We start from the raw sequence: 19,859 nt of genomic DNA on the forward strand, positions 1-19,859 counted from the left end.
ACCTACATTTTCTTTGTTTTTTAAATTGTTTCCATGCCAAACATTTTCCTCTCTGTTGTCCATCTAACAGAACACAGAAGAAGACTGGAAGGGTGAACAGTAAAACAAGCCCAAAACTCCCACTGTAGCTAACAAATAAAATTGCCATTCAGAAACCTTCACATTGGGATTGTTCAATTCTAACACACAGCTAATAGGACTTTGATTATTCTAAATTTTAACCTCATAAGGTAAAATTATTTGTGAATGAATACTGTGGTAAACCCTTTCATGAAATGAAAACTCCCTTTAATGTTGGGGAAACATACATCTATGCTCATGTAGCACTTTTTTTTTTTTAAGAGATTACACCATTGTGTAATAAAACTTTGGAGTATTTAATTTTTAAAAAAGCAACACTAATGATGTCTTTATTAGAATGACAAAAATCCAAGGTGAACTTGGGCCTGTCAGTTTCTCAATATTACTTCTCACAACAAGTAGCTATACCCCAGGCAAGAGCAGCAAGTGTTGTCCTACAATGTTGAGAAAAAGACAGTGAGTGCTTGGCAGGCTCTTCTTTGATGTTATTCTCTTCACTAGGACTAAAGCTCACACCAATGGGAGATGGAAGGCATTAAAGCAGGATCCTTTAGCAACTGAAGCTTTAGAAGTGGCTGCAGGGACAGTGGGGAAGCCAAAATACGCTTTCATTAAAAACCTCAGGTCTTCTTTGAAAGTCTTCCAATCTCCTGCTTATAGCCTGATGCACCTAATTTGATCCCTGTCCAGTTACTCTTTTTGCTACATAACTATCCTAGTTTCATTTGTTGAACAAACAAATAAATAAACAAAGGCATAATTGAATGACCTAGTGTTTTCTTATGATGACTGAGATTATAAAAGGAAAAAGAAAAAAATAAGAAATCTCTAACCTAAACAGTCAGATTAAGCACTTAGGGGGAATTTATTGACCAATTTTTTTTGGCAGTTATGAACACTACATCAAATACAATAAATAGTTAAAGAAGATAGTGGTTTTATTTGTGTGGGCCTTGACAATGTTGAACTTTACCTGAGCCCTTTGCTCCGAAAAAGCAGAAACAGAAATCCCATCTCCTTTTGTATTCTGAGAAGTTGCTTACTATTACAAACCTCCTTTCCTATATGACTCAGGTAAGACATGAGAGTGAACCCTTGTTACCTATAACAAGCCTCTTCAAATTCCTACTCTTTGCCTCATAAATGATTAACTTCACTGTTTGTCCCCGCCAAACCATTTTTGTAAAATGATCATAAACAACCAAACTTTTGTCAGACTTTTCTCTTTCTTTGCCCCACCCTTGAGCTTGAGGAAGCACTGTAGAGCAACTTCCTTAATGGCATCTTCCGAGAATCAGCTGCTAGAAAAGAAAAATGTTCGGCTCAACTGTCTGATCATGCTCATCCCACGTCACCCCAGATGATTTTTTCCAAACTTGTTTACTCCCCTCTGTAAAAAAAAAGCCTTTTCTACCTGACTTTTGAGACACATAGATCTTAAGGTTGGAGATCTCACTTGCGCTATAGTCCTTCTTTCTTTATTGCAATAATTTGCCTTCCCATATCACAATATCCTCCTTCCCTTATTATGATAGATTCCTTTCTGTTACATTAGCTCCCCTTCCACATTGCAATAGACTTTTTGAATCAAGTCTTTCCTTCCTAAGTTTGGGCTAGTTCTTTATTTGACAACCCTCATGGATCAGCTAATGCTCAAGATTAATCATTTGAGTAAAACTTTCAGTGAGTTGAAATTAAACCATGTTTAGTAACTCTATGAACTTTAGCAAACATTTAGGAAAATTGAATTTACATTGATTGTTAGTTTCCCTGAAGCATTCAAAGGGACACAGTAACACAAAATCTGCTTCATTTAAGGGTGCCATAAAAATCCAATTAAAAAAAATCTAGACTGGGCACAGTGGTACATCTAGCACTTTGGGAGGCTGAGGCAGTTAGATCACTTGAGCCCAGGAGTTCAAGACCGGCTTGAGTAGCACGGCGAAACCCCATCTGTACAAAAAAATCAGAAAACATAGCTGGACAAGGTGGTGTGTTCCTGTGGTCTCAGCTAACTCAGAAGTGAGGCAGGAAGATCACCTGAGCCCAGGAGGTCAAGGCTGCAATGAGCTGAGATCAGTCACTGCACTCCAGCGTGGGTGACAGTGACAGAGTGATACCTTGTATCAAAAACAACAAAAACATCTGCCTCTACCTGGATATTGAATTATTATAGGAATACATATATTTTAAAACCTAATTTTATTTCCATTGCTTTTCCCACCTTATCCTTGGACTCTTGCTAAGTGACTTTATTTTTTATCTGTGAAATCCCCCCAAAATAAGTGTCTTAAGGATTTCAATAGTTTCCAAGAACATATAATGATTGTTATTAGTAATAATAATAATTATTATTATTTAGTAAAAAGATAATTGGACCCAACACAACACAATTATTGACAATCTTTGCCTCTGTTCTTCGAGATTCGTGATACTGAGAAAGGAGGGTATTTAAAGAAACTTTGCTTAATTTTGGTAGCCATAATTATTATTTTTAGATTAATTGATTAATTTTACTTTGTAAAATGGCTAATCAGTAGATATCCAATCAGTGGATAGCTCCTGCTGGTACAGAAATTAATTTTACTTCATAAAATGGTTCTGGAAAGATGACAGTTTCTAGCGGTGGCAAAAGCATTTTGTGTTGTAAGCTCCCCACACATTATTATGAAGAGAGGGTGAAAAGAAAAATAATATAGGTATAGATACAGAATCAGAGGTTAAGAGGACCTGAAAGTATAAAGTAAATATGATATTTGTGTGTGCACATGTGACTGTGTATACACACATATATAGCAGTATATATAAGTATAAATGCATATGTATACATATATAAAAGATTTCTTCTTCTCAGTTTAGTAGTATAATCAATATATATAATCCTTAACTATTTCCAGGTAATTCTGCCAGTTTACACTTAAATATGGTTTTAAATAAACAAAGTAAAACAACTACATTTTCTATGTCTTAGCAAAACACAAAAGCAAGTTCTAGAGGCAGATTTAGCCATTTCATTTATTATTGTAAGCGAAGTATTCATCAGGGTATCTGCTTTCTTAAGTAATTATCTATAAAATAAATATATTAGATTTGATGGTAAAGAATATTAGCAAAGCGTTTAAGAAGCAAACTTTCTTTTAACTTCACCCTCTACACTTTTTATTTATATTTTAAATAAAAATAAAAGGCTCAGCATGTGGCTTATGCCTGTAATCTCAGTGCTTTGGGAGGCCAAGGCATGAACATCACTTAAGACCAGGAGTTTGAGACCAGCTTGGGCAACAGAGCAAGACCCTATCTCTACAAAAATAAAAATAAAAATAAAAATAAAAGTAATTAGTCAGGTGTGGTGGCATGTAGTTGTAGTCCTAACACTGGGGAGGCTGAGGCTAGGGGATTGCTTGAGCCCAGGAGTTCAAGATGACAGTGAGCTAGGATTGCATCACTGCACTTCAGCCTGGTGACAGAGTGAGACCCTGTCTGTAAAACTAAATAAATAAATAAATAGATAAATAAATAAATAAATAAATAAGATGAGACTTTTAGGAATTTAATACAAATGCCTATGATGGCAGAAGGCTTCCAGAAAACTGAAAGGATGGTAGTTGAGAGGTTAAGAGGTAACATTGAGAGCCCTAGTTGTCCTACAAAGTTGGTTTCTTTATTCTTAAAGTATTATTTATGAATGTTTGATTTCACTGAGAGTTAGAAACAGAAATTTGTTTGCCCTCATCCCAAAGCATAGCATAGACAAAGATCCCTGTGGAAATGGTAGCATGGTAGATGGTATACTCAATCTGAGGAATAAAGGCTCTGAGGAAAGAAGCTTGGCTGCAACTAGTGAAACAAAATTTATATGAGTAGCGGGACAAGGCAGTTTCAAATTCTGAGGCTCTGAACCACAGGAAGGTAGATGTCTGATCCAATCAGTGGATAGCTCCTGCTGATACAGAAAACTGCATCCAAATAGAAAGTGCCTTTTAGAGATCAGCCATTGTGCTTACAACACATGGCAGCAGATACTACCTTCCTACCAAGATAATACCACTCTAGCCCCACACCCACAAGGCAGTAGCGAGAGAATAAAACCTTTTTTTTTTTTTTACATATAAAATGAAAAAAAATCAGACTATGTTTAGCAGATGCTTTCTACATTGAGCCTTACCATTCCAATCTTACTTGCCAATTTCTCAAACTATGAAAAGGACTTATATTGATTTTAAAGGTTGTTCCTTGTTTGAAGATTGAAATTTGGATTAACAAAATGTGAAAGCATTAACTAAATTAGCTATGGTATTGGGTCACATAGATGAGTTCACAAATTTGGTATTTCCTAATTCTTCACCTTCATCTCACTTTATTGAGATATAATTTATATACAATAAAATTTACCCATTTAAGTGTACAGTTTAATAATTTTAAGCAGTCATGTAGTCTTATAATCACCACCAAAATCAAGATGTAGAAAAGTTTCCACTATCCTAAAAGTTTCCTTGTGACCCTTCGTAGTAGATTCACCCTTTTAGCCCCCAGCCATAGGGTCACATTGACCTACTGTCACTCTAGTTTTGCTTTTTTAGAATTTCAGGTAAATGGAATAATACAGAATATAGTGTTTTATATTTGACTTTTTTCACTCAGCATATTTTTTGAAATCCATTCATGTTGTCGCATATATTCATATTGTGTTTCTTTATATCATTGGCTAATATTATACAATATGGATATTCACAACATTCAGCAGTTATGGACACTGAGTTGGCTATTATAAATAATGATGCATTGAACATTCGTGTACAAATATTTGTGTTTTTGTTTTTCTTGGATAAATACTTAGAAGTGAGATCACTGGGTTGTATCAGTAGCATACGTTTAATTTTATAAGAAATTATTTTCTAAAGTGGTTGCACTATTTTATACTCCCGCCAGCAATGTATGAGGATCCCAGTGGCTCTACATCCTTGTAAACATTTAGTATTGTCAGCCTTTTAAACCTTAATTATCTTGTGGATCTAAAAAGTATCTCATTGAAATTTTTGTTATTTCCTTGATATTTGATGTGGGTTGAATTATGTGCTCCCAAAAATGATATATTACAGTTCTAACCCCCCAGTACCTCAGAATGTGATCTTATTTGGAAATATGGTCATTGCAGATGTACTTAGGTAAAATGAGGTCATACTGGGGTAGGGTGGGTCTCTAATTAGATATGATAGGAGTCCTTATAAGAAGACCTCCTTGTGAAGAAAAATAGAATGTCCTGTGATAATGAAGGCAGAGACTGGAGTTATACAGTTATGCAGTTATGCAGCTGCAAGCCAGGGAACATCAAAAATTATCAACAAACCACCAGAAGCTAGACTAGACAAAGAAGGGGTCCTCTAGAGATTTCACAGGCAGCACTGCCCTGCCAACACCTTGATTTAGGATGTCTAACCTCAATAACTATAAAACAACAAATTTCTGTTGTTTAAAGATACACAGTTTGTGGTACTTTCTTGCAATAACTCCAGGGAATTTATACAACTGATAATAGACATCTTTCCGTGTGTTTTTGACCAGTTGTACATCTTCTTTTATTAAGTGCTTGTTCAAATATTTTGCCCATATTTTAATAACAATTCTTTTTCTTATTATATTTAAAGAGGTCCTTCTATATATTCTTGATATAAGCCCTTTGGTAAGTATGCACTTTGCTAATATTTTCTTTCAGTTTGTGGCTTGACTTTTGGTTTTTTAGGTGTCTTATGAAAAACAAAATTTTTCATATTTTGTTGAAATCCACATTATCATTTTACTTCTTATATTTTGTGCATTTTTCCTAGTTTAATAAATCTTTTTCTTTCCTAATATCACATAGATTTCACTGACATGTTCTTCTGGAAGCCTAATAGCTTTAGCTATAAGTTACGATGGATGACATTATTATCATCCATTGTAAGTTATTTTGTGTGTTTCATGGGGGAGGTGAGATAAAGGTTAGTTTTAAAATTATTACTTTATACATATATCCATTTGCTCTAGAAAAATATATAGAAATACTACCTTCATACCACTGAGTTGTTTTGGAAACTTCATTGAAATCCATTGATTATATCACTATGGGTCAAGTTCTAGACTTTCTACTCTGTTCTGTGTCATTTGACTATTGAGGAAAGTTTCCTCATAATCAAATGAAATCATATTAATATGTCTCAATCATGTTGCAGATTCACCTGCACGGTCTTCACAGAGTATAATAACAGAAACTTACAAAATATTTCAAGGACACATGAACATTTTTAAACACTTGAATCTATTGGGATTGGAAGATTACACCCTAGCAATTCAAACAGCCTCCCAGTGGTAAAATACCACTTTGAAACTTCTCTTTTTTTTCTATGCTGAATGCATTCTTGAAGAGTTAAAAACTCTTTCCTCTTTTGCTTTGTGTTATTTAGTGCAGGAAGATTACCTTCAAAAAGAATGCACAGAAACTAAATTATCTGAGGAGAGTTCCTTACTGTGTTTGGAAAGCCATATGCAGCAGTTTGTGAAACCTATGGGATAAAAATAGAAAGCAGGAGAAAGCCATCCAGAAGGCATGAGGAGGTGTTCTCTGAAGTTGGGAGGCATATGCTAACGTTGATTGAATTTGTGGGGAGTCAACCAGCAAATTCTGGTGAACACAATGGAAAATAATTTTGAGAAAGTTTAGAAGAAGATATGAGAGTCTAATCAGCAGGTGTAGGCCACAGCAATCTGGTTGAACCCTGCTACATATCTTACATAACAGGTAATTTGGAATTAGAAGAGCTGCCCTTAGTTGAGATGGAGACTTCGTGACCTTGGTGAAGTTACTGAGGCTCGGTACCCTGATTTAAAAACATGGAGCTAATAATAGCACAGAGAGCTGTCATGATGCTAAAATGAAACAATGGAAATCCTGGTTCATGGTTCACATTTGCTTCTAACATTTTAAATTATTAACTGGTAGGAAAATTATATTTATTTTTCTAGGAAAGAAATTATACAGAAGAAAGGAAGTAAAGATTGTATCTATTAGTTACATGACACTTTGTCTTTATGTCCTTACTTTTTAAATTAAAAAAAGTTTATGAAATTAAAAGTGTTTTTTAAAGTTTTCATTAAAAAAGCAAACAAGCGGCCAGGTGCAGTGGCTCACGCCAGTAATCCCAGCACTTTGGGAGGCCAAGGCAGGCGGATCATGAGGTCAAGAGATTGAGACCATCCTGGCCAACATGGTGAAACCCCGTCTCTATTAAAAAAAACAAACAAAAAAATTAGCTGGGCATGATGGCACATGCCTGTAAGTCCCAGTTACTTGGGAGGCTGAGGCAGGAAAATCGCTTGAACCTGGGAGGAGGAGGTTACAGTGAGCCAAGATCATGCCATTGCACTCCAGCCTGGGTGACAGAGTGAGACTTTGTCTCAAAAAAAAAAAAAAGCAAACAAGCATGAGCTATGAATATTCTGCTGTTCGGTTAATGGAATCATATACTTAAACTGCTAAAAAATCAGAGATGAGCTTGTACACTCTCCTAATTTTACAGGTAACTAATATGGTTTGCCTGTGCCCCTGCCCGAATCTGATCTTCAATTGTAGTTCCTATAATCCCCACTTGTCATGGGAGGGACCTGGTGGAGATACTGAATCATGGGGGTGGTTTCCCCCATCCTGTTCTCATGAGAGTGAGTGAGTTATCATGAGATCTGATGGTTTTATAAGGGGATTTTCCCCTTTTTGCTCTATACTTCTTTTTGCTGCCGCTATGTAAAGACAGACATGTTTTCTTCCCCTTCCATCATGATTGTAAGTTTCCTGACGCCTTACAAGCCCTGTGGAACCACAAATCAATTAATCATCTTTCCTTAATAACTTACCCAGTCTCAGGTATGTCCTTATAGCAGTGTGAGAATGGACTGATACAGTAAGGAATGAGAGTCCTGTGAGCTTAATTTATTATCTCAAAATCATTCAGATGCTGGAGGACAGAGATGGTTTTTAGATTCTCATGCTGCCTCAGTAATTTGTCCAGGAATATGAAAAGTAAACACAGGCATGTAACTGGTTTCCTTTGTCCTATCTTCCAAATCCACTTATTATTAATTGTGTCATCTAAAGAGTAAGTTGCAGCAAAAATCATTTAAATTATTCTATAATCCAAAGAAATACATTAAAGATTGGAGCATCAAAATGAAGAAAGGTTATAAGGTGCAAAGTCACAGAATAATTGAAAATCAATTGTGGATGTGGAATACAGCCGGATCATTGACACATTCTTGGCAATCACTTTGGGTATGGTTTTCCACAGACAGAAAAAGCATCATCCCTCTTACGTTGTCAATAGCATCCCAAAGAACTCTTTCTCTAATTTCACCATCATCACCATCAACACTTTAGTAAACAATTTCTACGTAGCTGAATTTATGGTGCCTGAAATCTGACCAATAAAATCTCCATTGAGATGACATTTCTAATATTATTCAACAAATATTCTTTGAAAGGCTATTATGGGTCAAGGGCTAAACTAGACTACAGAATGATCAGTGATGCATTAAGTCACCCATGCCCTCAAAAAATTTATACTCCAAGTGGATTGAGCAGGTTGTACCCAAATAAGGGTAGGCTGCATAGTTTAATATAAAACAGAATGAAATAAGAACTGAGGAAGGAGTTAAATGCTACAGGGACTCAAAGAAAGAGATATAACCTCTGGTTTTGGAGATATGGAACTGTTAATGAACAAAGTGGTATTTGAGGTAAGTTTTGCAAGAGGAGCAGAATTTCAGAACATCCTGAGGTCAGGAAAAACGTCTTCCTACTGCATGTCTCCATCTGGAGGCACATACTCAACTTAAAAAACAGCACATGTAAAACATTCATACTTAAGTGCTTCTTCCTCTTATGTCCTGTATTGTGGTTAATGATATCAGTGAGGGTCTAAGGTTACAAATCTGAGATTTGAGTTTAACCTCTCTTCCTTATCCTACTCCATTCACATTGTTCCATGACTTTAGTCTCAGAAACATTAACTGATTGCCATTTTAGGCTTAGAAGATTTCAAGAACCTGGACTGTCTCACTCCAGTCTTCTCCTGATTTGCAGCCAACCTCCAAGATGGCCCCCAATGATCCCCATCTCCTGTTATTGATGATCTTGTCTAGCACCCTTCCATATCGTAACAAGATAGGCAGCCCTTATAATATATTATTTATAAGATGAGATTAGGAAAGACACTATAACTTCTGTCTTGATCGTTCTCTTATTCTCTCTTGTTCTTTCTTTGAATGTCTTAAGGACACTATAGAGAGGCCTATGTGGTAAGTAATTGAGACCTCTTGTTAACAGCTATATGAGACAGCCATCTTGGAAGTGGATCCCCCAGGCCCAATTGAGCCTGCAGATGATTGCAGCCACAGCCAGCTTCTTGACTGAAACCTCATGACAGACCCTGAGTTAGGACCACCCAACTGAGGTGTTCCTGCTTTCCTGACTGCCAGAAAATGCGTGAGATGATAAATGTTTGTTGTTTTAAGCTGTAAAGTTTTGGGATAAATAGTTACGCTGCAATAGATAACTAATAAACTCTTTGTGGCTCTTAAATATCATATTAATACTAGAGTCACCTTCTTAAGAAAAAAATTTATTCAATTTCTAACATTCTATGATTTAGCACTTCTCATGTTGCATTGTGGTAATCTCACTAAGGTATTTCTCCATTTAGTTCAGAACTTGATGAATAATAACCTTTTAAAATAATTGAAATATGGAGCAAAAATCATGGAGGAAAGGATATGTGGATTATATTTAAATAATAGTTTGACTAGATTATGGAGGAGTAATTGGACATTCCTTGGATAATTCAATATGAAGATATGACGTACAGATTATCAAAATATGAGAAGGGAGGGATTTGGAACAAAATTTAATTTGTTTAAGTGCAGGAATTTGTGTTATTTCTGTCATCCAGGAGGGAAGAAGAGGTACTTGAGGAAATATGGCAAAGTATCAGTTACTTGGCTGGAAAATGTAAGATTGGGAAAGAAAGAGGGGTGTGTGTGTGTGTGTGTGTGTGTGTGTGTGTGTGTGTGTGTGTGTCTGTGTTCTTGGTACAGGATAGAAACAGAAGCGTAAAGGAAAGACAACATAGGAGTCTTATGCCAGGTACTGACAAAGTGAAAATTACAGATGAATGCTTTAAAAATATGTGAATGCCAGAGACTAATTTTTCTATTTTCAAGTCTGGCAAATTAAGCAGCAGCAAATGAGAGAAAAAGCCTGGTTATTAAAGACTGACAAACTGGTGAATCCCAGTTTTCCACTTTTTGACTGTGTGATATTAGGAAAGTTAATTAATCTATATGAATTAAAATTGTGTATTTTAAAGACTAAAAATAAAAAAAACTCTTTCTTTCCAGGATAAGTGGAATGAAGATTAGCATATAGGAAGGGCCTTGCATGGTACTAGGCACCTGAGTGCTCATACCAGGAAAGGTCCATGAACCCCACACAGCACTTTCTATCCTGGTCTGCATGTGATTATGAAATTCTGATTCATATGCTAGACCTATTAAACAAATGCACAGATTTATTTAAATTAATGTGTTCACTTATTCATGTAAAATATGTGCTATAAAAAGAACTTCCCCAAAGGAGTTTGGCAGAGCTCGTTCTGAAATTTTAGTGCTGTTGAATTTTTTTTATAGCAAGTGGTCATTATTAGTGCCTCAATTTCTAAATTACACAGCTGATAATTCTACTATCCCTTGTGTTTATGGTGCTTTGCAATCTTGTATCTTTTGATGGCTTTCCACTTTATTCTTCCTGCCTGTGAGTCTAGACTAGTCATCTCTAAGCTCTTGAATGTACTGATAGAAAGGAGGTTATCTGACCTCATCTCACAATCATAACTTAAGTCTCAGGAATGGTGGTATTGGTTCTCAAAGACCCTATTACTCTAATGAGACTCACCCAGGATTTTTTGAATTAAATACCACTACTATTTATTTAGTAGAGAATATTTTTTAAAGTTTTCATTTCCTATGATGCATAAAACTTGCCCATTATTTAATGTATGCATTTAGAGAATTTGATTTCTCCCTATTTACATAATTTTCAGAAAGCTATTTGTCAAATTATAATTTAAGAGTACTAAAACCACATATTAAGATTGACGTAGGACCAATGAGCCATTATAAAAACAATACTTGAGCTGTAGTTCTTTACAAGAGAGAAGCAATTCAACATTTTATATTGAAGCTTCCTGCAATGATATAACAAAATCAGCTTGTGAAACTTTATGCTTATAATGGGCTGGATATATGAAAACAAACACACAAATTCTTTTTAGTGTTCGATGATTGAAATTTACCATCAATCATCAAGTACACAATTTTTTGGCAAGGAAAAGGTTAATGACTTCTCTCACTTGCCTCTGGCTCTGGGAGAAGTAGAAGGTCCTTTTTTTACTTTATCATAGAGTCTTATATCTTAGAATCTATCCATGCCTCTCTGTGATACAAATTGGATTTTTATATACTTTTCCCCAAAAATTCTGTTTATAGGTTAATATAAAAAAGAAAAAGAAACTAATGGGGTGGTATGGGTTGGGGAGGGGGATTTTTCTCCCGGCTTTCTCTTTTTATTCACCATCATAAAAGTTGTTGTTGTTGTTTTTTTAAAAAAATCCACAATTCATAACCAGGAGCAATAACATAAAAATCAATAAGCAAGGAGTTAGGGTCTTGCCAGCCATCACAAAGAATTTAAGCCTTTTTTTCACTTCTAGTTTAGAAGATGCCAGTTGAAGGCTAAATCAATGCCTGCTATGTGACTCTTTTGCACTATTTGCTGAGGTAAAAGAAAGAATTGTGCTTTATTTTGTTGGTACCTTCTGTCAAGACAAGACTGGAAAATTCCCAAATAGGCAAATGTCTCCCTCTTACTTCCCAAAAGGGCTGATCTGGTTATTCCTCATTTTGTTGTTAATGTAATCTTCATAAAACATTAACTGAAGACTCATTTAGATATAATTTCTTCCCAGGATGTTTATAAAATCTTCCTGGTCCCAGTGCTTAAAAATAACAGACTTTGCTGTCAAAAGGTTCAGGTCTAATGGCAGCTCCACCTCTAGCCAGTGTGATGAGCTCCTGTTATTACTATTTCCTCATCTACAAACAAAGATTATTTCTATTTCCACATCATAAACTTGTTGGGAAGGTGAACCAAGATTATATATTAAAAACATTAAAACTCAGTCCCATCAGGGCAACCAGTTTCTCCTCTCCATCATCCACCCTCAATAAATGCTTTTTTCTTGCTTTCCTCTCACTCTTCTCAGACTGCTCAAGTTGTATTTCCATCACTTGGAGCCGAAAGTGACCTTACAAAGACGCATTTTGCAAGGAAAAAAAAATGAAGGGAATAAATGTATGTAAAAGTTCTAAAACAGGATGCACAAAGAGTTTTTGCTACTAAATTTACTAGTGCGTATTGTCAAGACTTTTGATTCAATTTAAATAGAATTGTACCATTCATTTATTGAATTGCTTTAACTTATTATATTGCTCTGCTATTATATTGTTATGATAGTGCTTTTGTTTTACAGTAAATAATAAATTATTTCCTTTTTGCTTACAACAAAGTAACTGCAGTTTTTATATATGCAAAGAGTCCTTTTGAATAGAAGCATAATATTTCCTGGTAAATCTTTTGTAAACTAAACCTCATTAGGAGAGACACTGGTACTGGAGTAAACTGAAAAACAAAAAAATGCCTTTATTTCCTCCTGTTTCTCTTTTCTCTGTTTCTCTCTGACCTTCTAATTCCTGTTTCTCTCCTCTAGGCAAACATATGTTTCAGCTGTGGTATTCCATTTAAACTTGCCCCAGGCTCATAACACTGCACGCATTTTCTTCTTCACTACTCCTCCTTTATTATAAATACTATTATTTTATTTATAAGATTGTAGCAAGCTGCTGGGAGAAAAGTCTCTTGAAGTAAGACATCTTAATGTGTAAATGACAGTGCAAACATTTCTAGGTGGTCGTTGTTATTATTGAGAAGATAATGACTATATTTTTAAATAATTATTTTGTGAGGACACATAGGGGATGGGGAACAAGATTTTTCTGTGGCTAATTAAGAAAAATTGATTGAACTGAAGAACATTTAATGACTTTTGTCATTCCCTTATCTTAGTATTCTTTCATTCTAGACCCTTTCATTCTAGACCCAATACCATACAAATTGGTTGCTATACTACTGAAAAATTTCAGACCAGTGTAGAGCTTAGGGAGGAAAAATCATTATTTTAAAAATACTGTAAAATAATAATGTGTTTTTATTAGCATTAGACTCTTTCTGCCTTACTTTACACTAACTGTGAAATCTTCTTATACACTTTTTACATGTAAGGAACAATGAACATGCTTTATAAGAGGTGACCAAGATGAGCCTCAACATTTCCCTCAGCTTGGCCACACCTGAGACACGCTTTTCAACCTGTAGGATTTTGACATGCCTTTCTTAAGAACATTTACTGTGCAGAAGCTCTTTAGTTTAATTAGATCCCATTTGTCAATTTTGGCTTTTGCTGCCGTTGCTTTTGGTGTTTTAGACATGAAGTCTTTGCCCATGCCTATGTCCTGAATGGTACTACCTAGGTTTTCCTCTAGGATTTTTATGGTATTAGGTCTAACATTTAAGTCTCTAATCCATGTTGAATTAATTTTCATATAAGCAGTAAGGAAAGGATCCAGTTTCAGCTTTCTACTTATGGCTAGCCAATTTTCCCAGCACCATTTATTAAATAGGGAATCCTTTCCCCATTTCTTGTTTCTCTCAGGTTTGTCAAAGATCAGATGGCTGTAGATGTGTGGTATTATTTCTGAAGACTCTGTTCTGTTCCATTGGTCTATATCTCTGTTTTGGTACCAGTACCATGCTGTTTTGGTTACTGTAGCCTTGTAGTATAGTTTGAAGTCAGGTAGCGTGATGCCTCCAGCTTTGTTCTTTTGACTTAGGATTGTCTTGGAGATGCGGGCTCTTTTTTGGTTCCATATGAACTTTAAAGCAGTTTTTTTTTCCAATTCTGTGAAGAAACTCATTGGTAGCTTGATGGGGATGGCATTGAATCTATAAATTACCTTGGGCAGTATGGCCATTTTCACGATATTGATTCTTCCTATCCATGAGCATGGTATGTTCTTCCATTTGTTTGTGTCCTCTTTAATTTCACTGAGCAGTGGTTTGTAGTTCTCCTTGAAGAGGTCCTTTACATCCCTTGTAAGTTGGATTCCTAGGTATTTTATTCTCTTTGAAGCAATTGTGAATGGAAGTTCATTCCTGATTTGGCTCTCTGTTTGTCTGTTACTGGTGTATAAGAATGCTTGTGATTTTTGCACATTAATTTTGTATCCTGAGACTTTGCTGAAGTTGCTTATCAGCTTAAGGAGATTTTGGACTGAGACAATGGGGTTTTCTAAATATACAATCATGTCATCTGCAAACAGGGACAGTTTGACTTCTTCTTTTCCTCACTGAATACCCTTGATTTCTTTCTCTTGCCTAATTGCCCTAGCCAGAACTTCCAACACTATGTTGAATAGGAGTGGTGAGAGAGGGCATCCCTGTCTTGTGCCAGTTTTCAAAGGGAATTTTTCCAGTTTTTGCCCATTCAGTATGATATTGGCTGTGGGTTTGTCATAAATAGCTGTTATTATTTTGAGGTACGTTCCATCAATACCGAATTTATTGAGCGTTTTTAGCATGCAGGGCTGTTGAATTTTGTCAAAAGCCTTTTCTGCATCTATTGAGATAATCATGTGGTTCTTGTCTTTGGTGCTGTTTATATGCTGGATTATGTTTATTGATTTGCGAATGTTGAACCAGCCTTGCATCCCAGGGATGAAGCCCACTTGATCATGGTGGATAAGCTTTTTGATGTGTTGCTGAATCCGGTTTGCCAGTATTTTATTGAGGATTTTTGCATCGATGTTCATCAGGGATATTGGTCTAAAATTCTCTTTTTTTGTTGTGTCTCTGCCAGGCTTTGGTATCAGGATGATGTTGGCCTCATAAAATGAGTTAGGGAGGATTCCCTCTTTTTCTATTGATTGGAATAGTTTCAGAAGGAATGGTACCAACTCCTGCTTGTACCTCTGGTAGAATTCAGCTGTGAATCCATCTGGTCCTGGACTTTTTTTGGTTGGTAGGCTATTAATTATACTTAAACTAAAGAGCTTCTGCACAGCAAAAGAAACTACCATCAGAGTGAACAGGCAACCTACAGAATGGGAGAAAATTTTTGCAATCTACTCATCTGACAAAGGGCTAATATCCAGAACCTACAAAGAACTCAAACAAATTTACAAGAAAAAAACAAACAACCCCATCAAAAAGTGGGCAAAGGATATGAACAGAGACTTCTCAAAAGAAGACATTCAGACAGCCAACAGACACATGAAAAAATGCTCATCATCACTGGCCATCAGAGAAATGCAAATCAAAACCACAATGAGATACCATCTCACACCAGTTAGAATGGCGATCATTAAAAAGTCAGGAAACAACAGGTGCTGGAGAGGATGTGGAGAAATAGGAACACTTTTACACTGTTGGTGGGATTGTAAACTAGTTCAACCATTATGGAAAACAGTATGGTGATTCCTCAAGGATCTAGAACTAGATGTACCATATGACCCAGCCATCCCATTACTGGGTATATACCCAAAGGATTATAAATTATGCTGCTATAAAGACACATGCACACGTATGTTTATTGCGGCACTATTCACAATAGCAAAGACTTGGAATCAACCCAAATGTCCATCAGTGACAGACTGGATTAAGAAAATGTGGCACATATACACCATGGAATACTATGCAGCCATCAAAAAGGATGAGTTTGTGTCCTTTGTAGGGACATGGATGCAGCTGGAAACCATCATTCTTAGCAAACTATCACAAGAACAGAAAACCAAACACCGCATGTTCTCACTCATAGGTGGGAACTGAACAATGAGATCACTTGGACTCAGGAAGGGGAACATCACACACCGGGGCCTATCATGGGGACGGGGGAGGGGGGAGGGATTGCATTGGGAGTTATACCTGATGTAAATGACGAGTTGATGGGTGCAGCACAGCAACATGGCACAAGTATACATATGTAACAAACCTGCACGTTATGCACATGTACCCTACAACTTAAAGTACAATAATAATAAATAAATTTAAAAAATAAATAAAATAAAATAAAATATCAGGACCACATTTGGGAGGTAAGGACATTCTGTGCTATACCTGATAATGGTCACCCAATTTAGCCTTGGAAACCATAATCAATACTTGGCCTTTAAAAAAAGAAAAAAAAGAACATTTACTGTAGAGCGCTTGTCATTGCAAATTCTTTCTTTGCCCCTTTGAGATGTTAATTTTGATCTGGAAGCCATCCCTTTGAAATGCAGTCATCAAGGAAGACAGTATTTCTATCTCCCAGGTCCTATCTCCTTGTCACTGTGGGAGGGTAGAAGTCTACTTTAAGTTGGACACTTTTGTTGCAAGCTACCTTTTGTCAGGAGGGCAGGAGAGTTTACTTTTCCTTTAGGTAAGGCCAGTTAGCAAACATAGATGACCTTATCTCTCCCCACCCTCACCCCACCCCAGTTCTTAAAAATTCTCCAGCCCTTTGTTTCAGTAGACTTGAGCTCCGACTGAGTTCTGGCCTATCTACCCGATTGTGATGGCCTTAAATGAAGTCTTCCTTGTCTCTCTTACTTTGCCCATGCAAGTTTTCATTTGACAGTTGGTAAATAAACTTCTTGAACAATATATACATTCTGTATTAGAATAGAACTGTTATACCTGCCAAGAACCTTTTAAAGTAGGAAGATTTCTTTATTTGAAAAGATATGTACTTACGTCATTCTGGAGACAACAACAACACTGGTTCCCGTTTCCAGCAATTACCATTATCCTCAGGTAAAACATTTTGATTTCTATTTTGGATTCCTGTAAGGAAAAGATATAGCTTTTAAAACATAGATTCAGATGCTCTAATTAATTCCTTTTTTTTTTTTTTTTTTTGAGACAGATTCTTGCTCTGTTGCCCAGGCTGGAATACAGTGGCATGATATAGGCTCACTGCAAACTTCGTCGCCCAGGTTCAAGTGATTCTCCTGCCTCAGCCTCCCGAGTAGCTGGGATTACAGGTGCATGCCACCATGCCTGGCTAATTTTTGTATTTTTGGTAGAGACGGGGTTTCACCATGTTGGCCAGGCTGGTCTTGAACTCCTGACCTCAAGTGATCCTCCCACCTAGGCCTCCCAAAGTGCTTTGAGATGTCTCTAATAGGAAGATACTTTATAATTTGTGGGATAAGAGGTTAATTGTAGTGGCTACTTTAAAGGGATTATCATGGTCAGCCTTTAACTCCAACCTCTAAAAATGGCAAAGCTCCATTAATGTTTAGTAGTGTTTTCGTCATTATCCACAATTGAAAGATTTGTGCAATTTCAGTTTTTGTTATTGAGAGTGGTAGAAGGCAGACAACACCTAAGCAGATCAAGGCACACGCCCAGTGAAATCCCACCTTCAAGCCAAAAACAGTGTAAAGCCTAGCTACAAGTCCTAGGTAAATCGACAGACTGGATTGTGAACCTGTCTTCCCGTTTGGCACACTTTCCTCTGATTGATCCCCATCCTTCACCCATTTTATATATACCTGTCCTTCCCTAATTGTTTTTTACATTATAGTGCCCACCTTTGAGTGGTGCCTTTGTTTTAACCTTTTTCGCATACTCACAAACCAATCAGCACACACTCCCCTATTCTGAGCTCTTAAAAGCGCTGCTCTCAGCCATGCTGAGAGAAACCACCAGACTTTGGGTGGGGGACCACCCTTGTGACCCCTGTCTGCTGAGAGCTGTTCCATCACTAAATAAAATTCTTCTCTGTCCTCATCATCCTTCAATTGTCAACATATCCTCATTCTTGGATGCAGAACAAGAAGAACTCAGGAACCACCAAACGTGGGTATGGGCTATAACACAGGTGTGCTTGGTCATGCTTGGCCCAGCCAGAGACCGAGCCAGTGCACAAACTAGATGTGGCCAAGATGGGCCACGCAGGTGGGATGCCTCCTGTAGCAGGCAGCATGGCCGAGCGAGGCCCAGGTTGGGGCATTGCTGGCCAGAGGTCCCTGGTTGGTAGAAGGACCGAGAAAAATCCTGTGCCATTATTTTTATTGAAAAAATATCTGTGGGCTTATATTACGTAGAACTGAAAGTTCATCCCCAGCAACATGTCAGAGCCTAGGCAGCAGAGAGTTGTTGGCTTGTAGGTGGTAAAATAACTTACGAACAAAAGTATAGGTTTGAAAACTGAAGTTTTATTGGACAGGAAGAACTATGCAGCAGAGTGCAGCGGGTGCTTCAGAAGAGAGGACTGAGTGGGTTGCAATGGATTTTCCTTAGGGGTATTTATGCACCTTCAAGTGGGAACTTAGGGGTAATTCAGAGGTAACATTAGTCATATAGGTCTGAACTGAGAGGTAAATATTAGTCACATAGGTCATGGTAGATGATCACATTTGTAGATATTTTAGTGCCTTGATGTCAGCAAGGTTGCACAATGAGTTTTGACATGCTCACATTTAGGAGATGAATAGAAATTTTAATTACTTATAAACTCTTGAGAAAGAAGCTGGGTACCAGATGTGGCTTTAGATAATAAGGAAGTTTAATTACTTCTGAATTTCTTAGATAAGGGGCTTGGCCTCCAAATGGTCTGCTTGATGGCCACCAGGTCATCTTTGCTCTCTCCTCAGTTTAGACATTTAAATTTTTCTTGCTGTTGTTTTTGACTCTTGTCATTGACTCATGGTTGGACTTTGAATCAGTTGATGACTTTCTTTTTTTTTTGAGACGCAGTCTCGCTATGTCGCCAGGCTGGGGTGCAGTGACGCGATCTCGGCTCACTGCAACCTCTGCCTCCTGGGTTCAAGCGATTCTTCTGCCTCAGTCTCCTGAGTAGCTGGGATTTCAGGCACATGCCACCATGCCCAGCTAATTTTTATATTTTTAGTAGAGACGGGTTTTCACCATGTTGACCAGGATGGTCTCAATCTCCTGACCTCGTGATCCGCCTGCTTTGGTCTCCCAAAGTGCTGGATTTTACAGGAGTGAGCCGCCGTGCCTGGCCGGTTGATGACTTTCTTATTTCTGACTTTCCTGCCAAGATACCCTGGGAAATCATAGACTATCTGGAAACTACTCACTACTAGTAATAATGAAGAGTGATACTCTAACCTATATTTAATAAAGAAAGAGAAAAGAATACTGCCTTGTTAACACACAACACATGCTTACATCAGACTTCTAGAAGCTACATTTGGTGTGTCTGTTGAATGCTGGTGTTTACACTGTTATTCAACAAGTTGAAATATAAAGAAAGAAACACAGCAACATATAAGTATGTGTGTGTGTGTACATATGCATAGACACGCCCAGATACATATATACATATGGTTGTTGATGTTGGATTTTGTTTCTCTTGTATGATACAGAATGAGTAGAATTTGTAACAGCAACCCTGTGTGCCTCGTATATCATTAACAAATTTTGGCATCATACTTAGTTTATCGCTCAAATCTAAGGTAATCAACAATCCTAGATTTAAATTTTGTGGTTTTTGTCTTTGAAGGAGTAGATATCCCCAGATCCCCAGATGTAGCTGCTGCACAAAACAAAACAACAATTAAATTACCAAAAA

Source organism: Macaca thibetana, chromosome 12 (genome assembly GCF_024542745.1).
Source record: "Macaca thibetana thibetana isolate TM-01 chromosome 12, ASM2454274v1, whole genome shotgun sequence".
NCBI lineage: Eukaryota > Metazoa > Chordata > Mammalia > Primates > Cercopithecidae > Macaca > Macaca thibetana.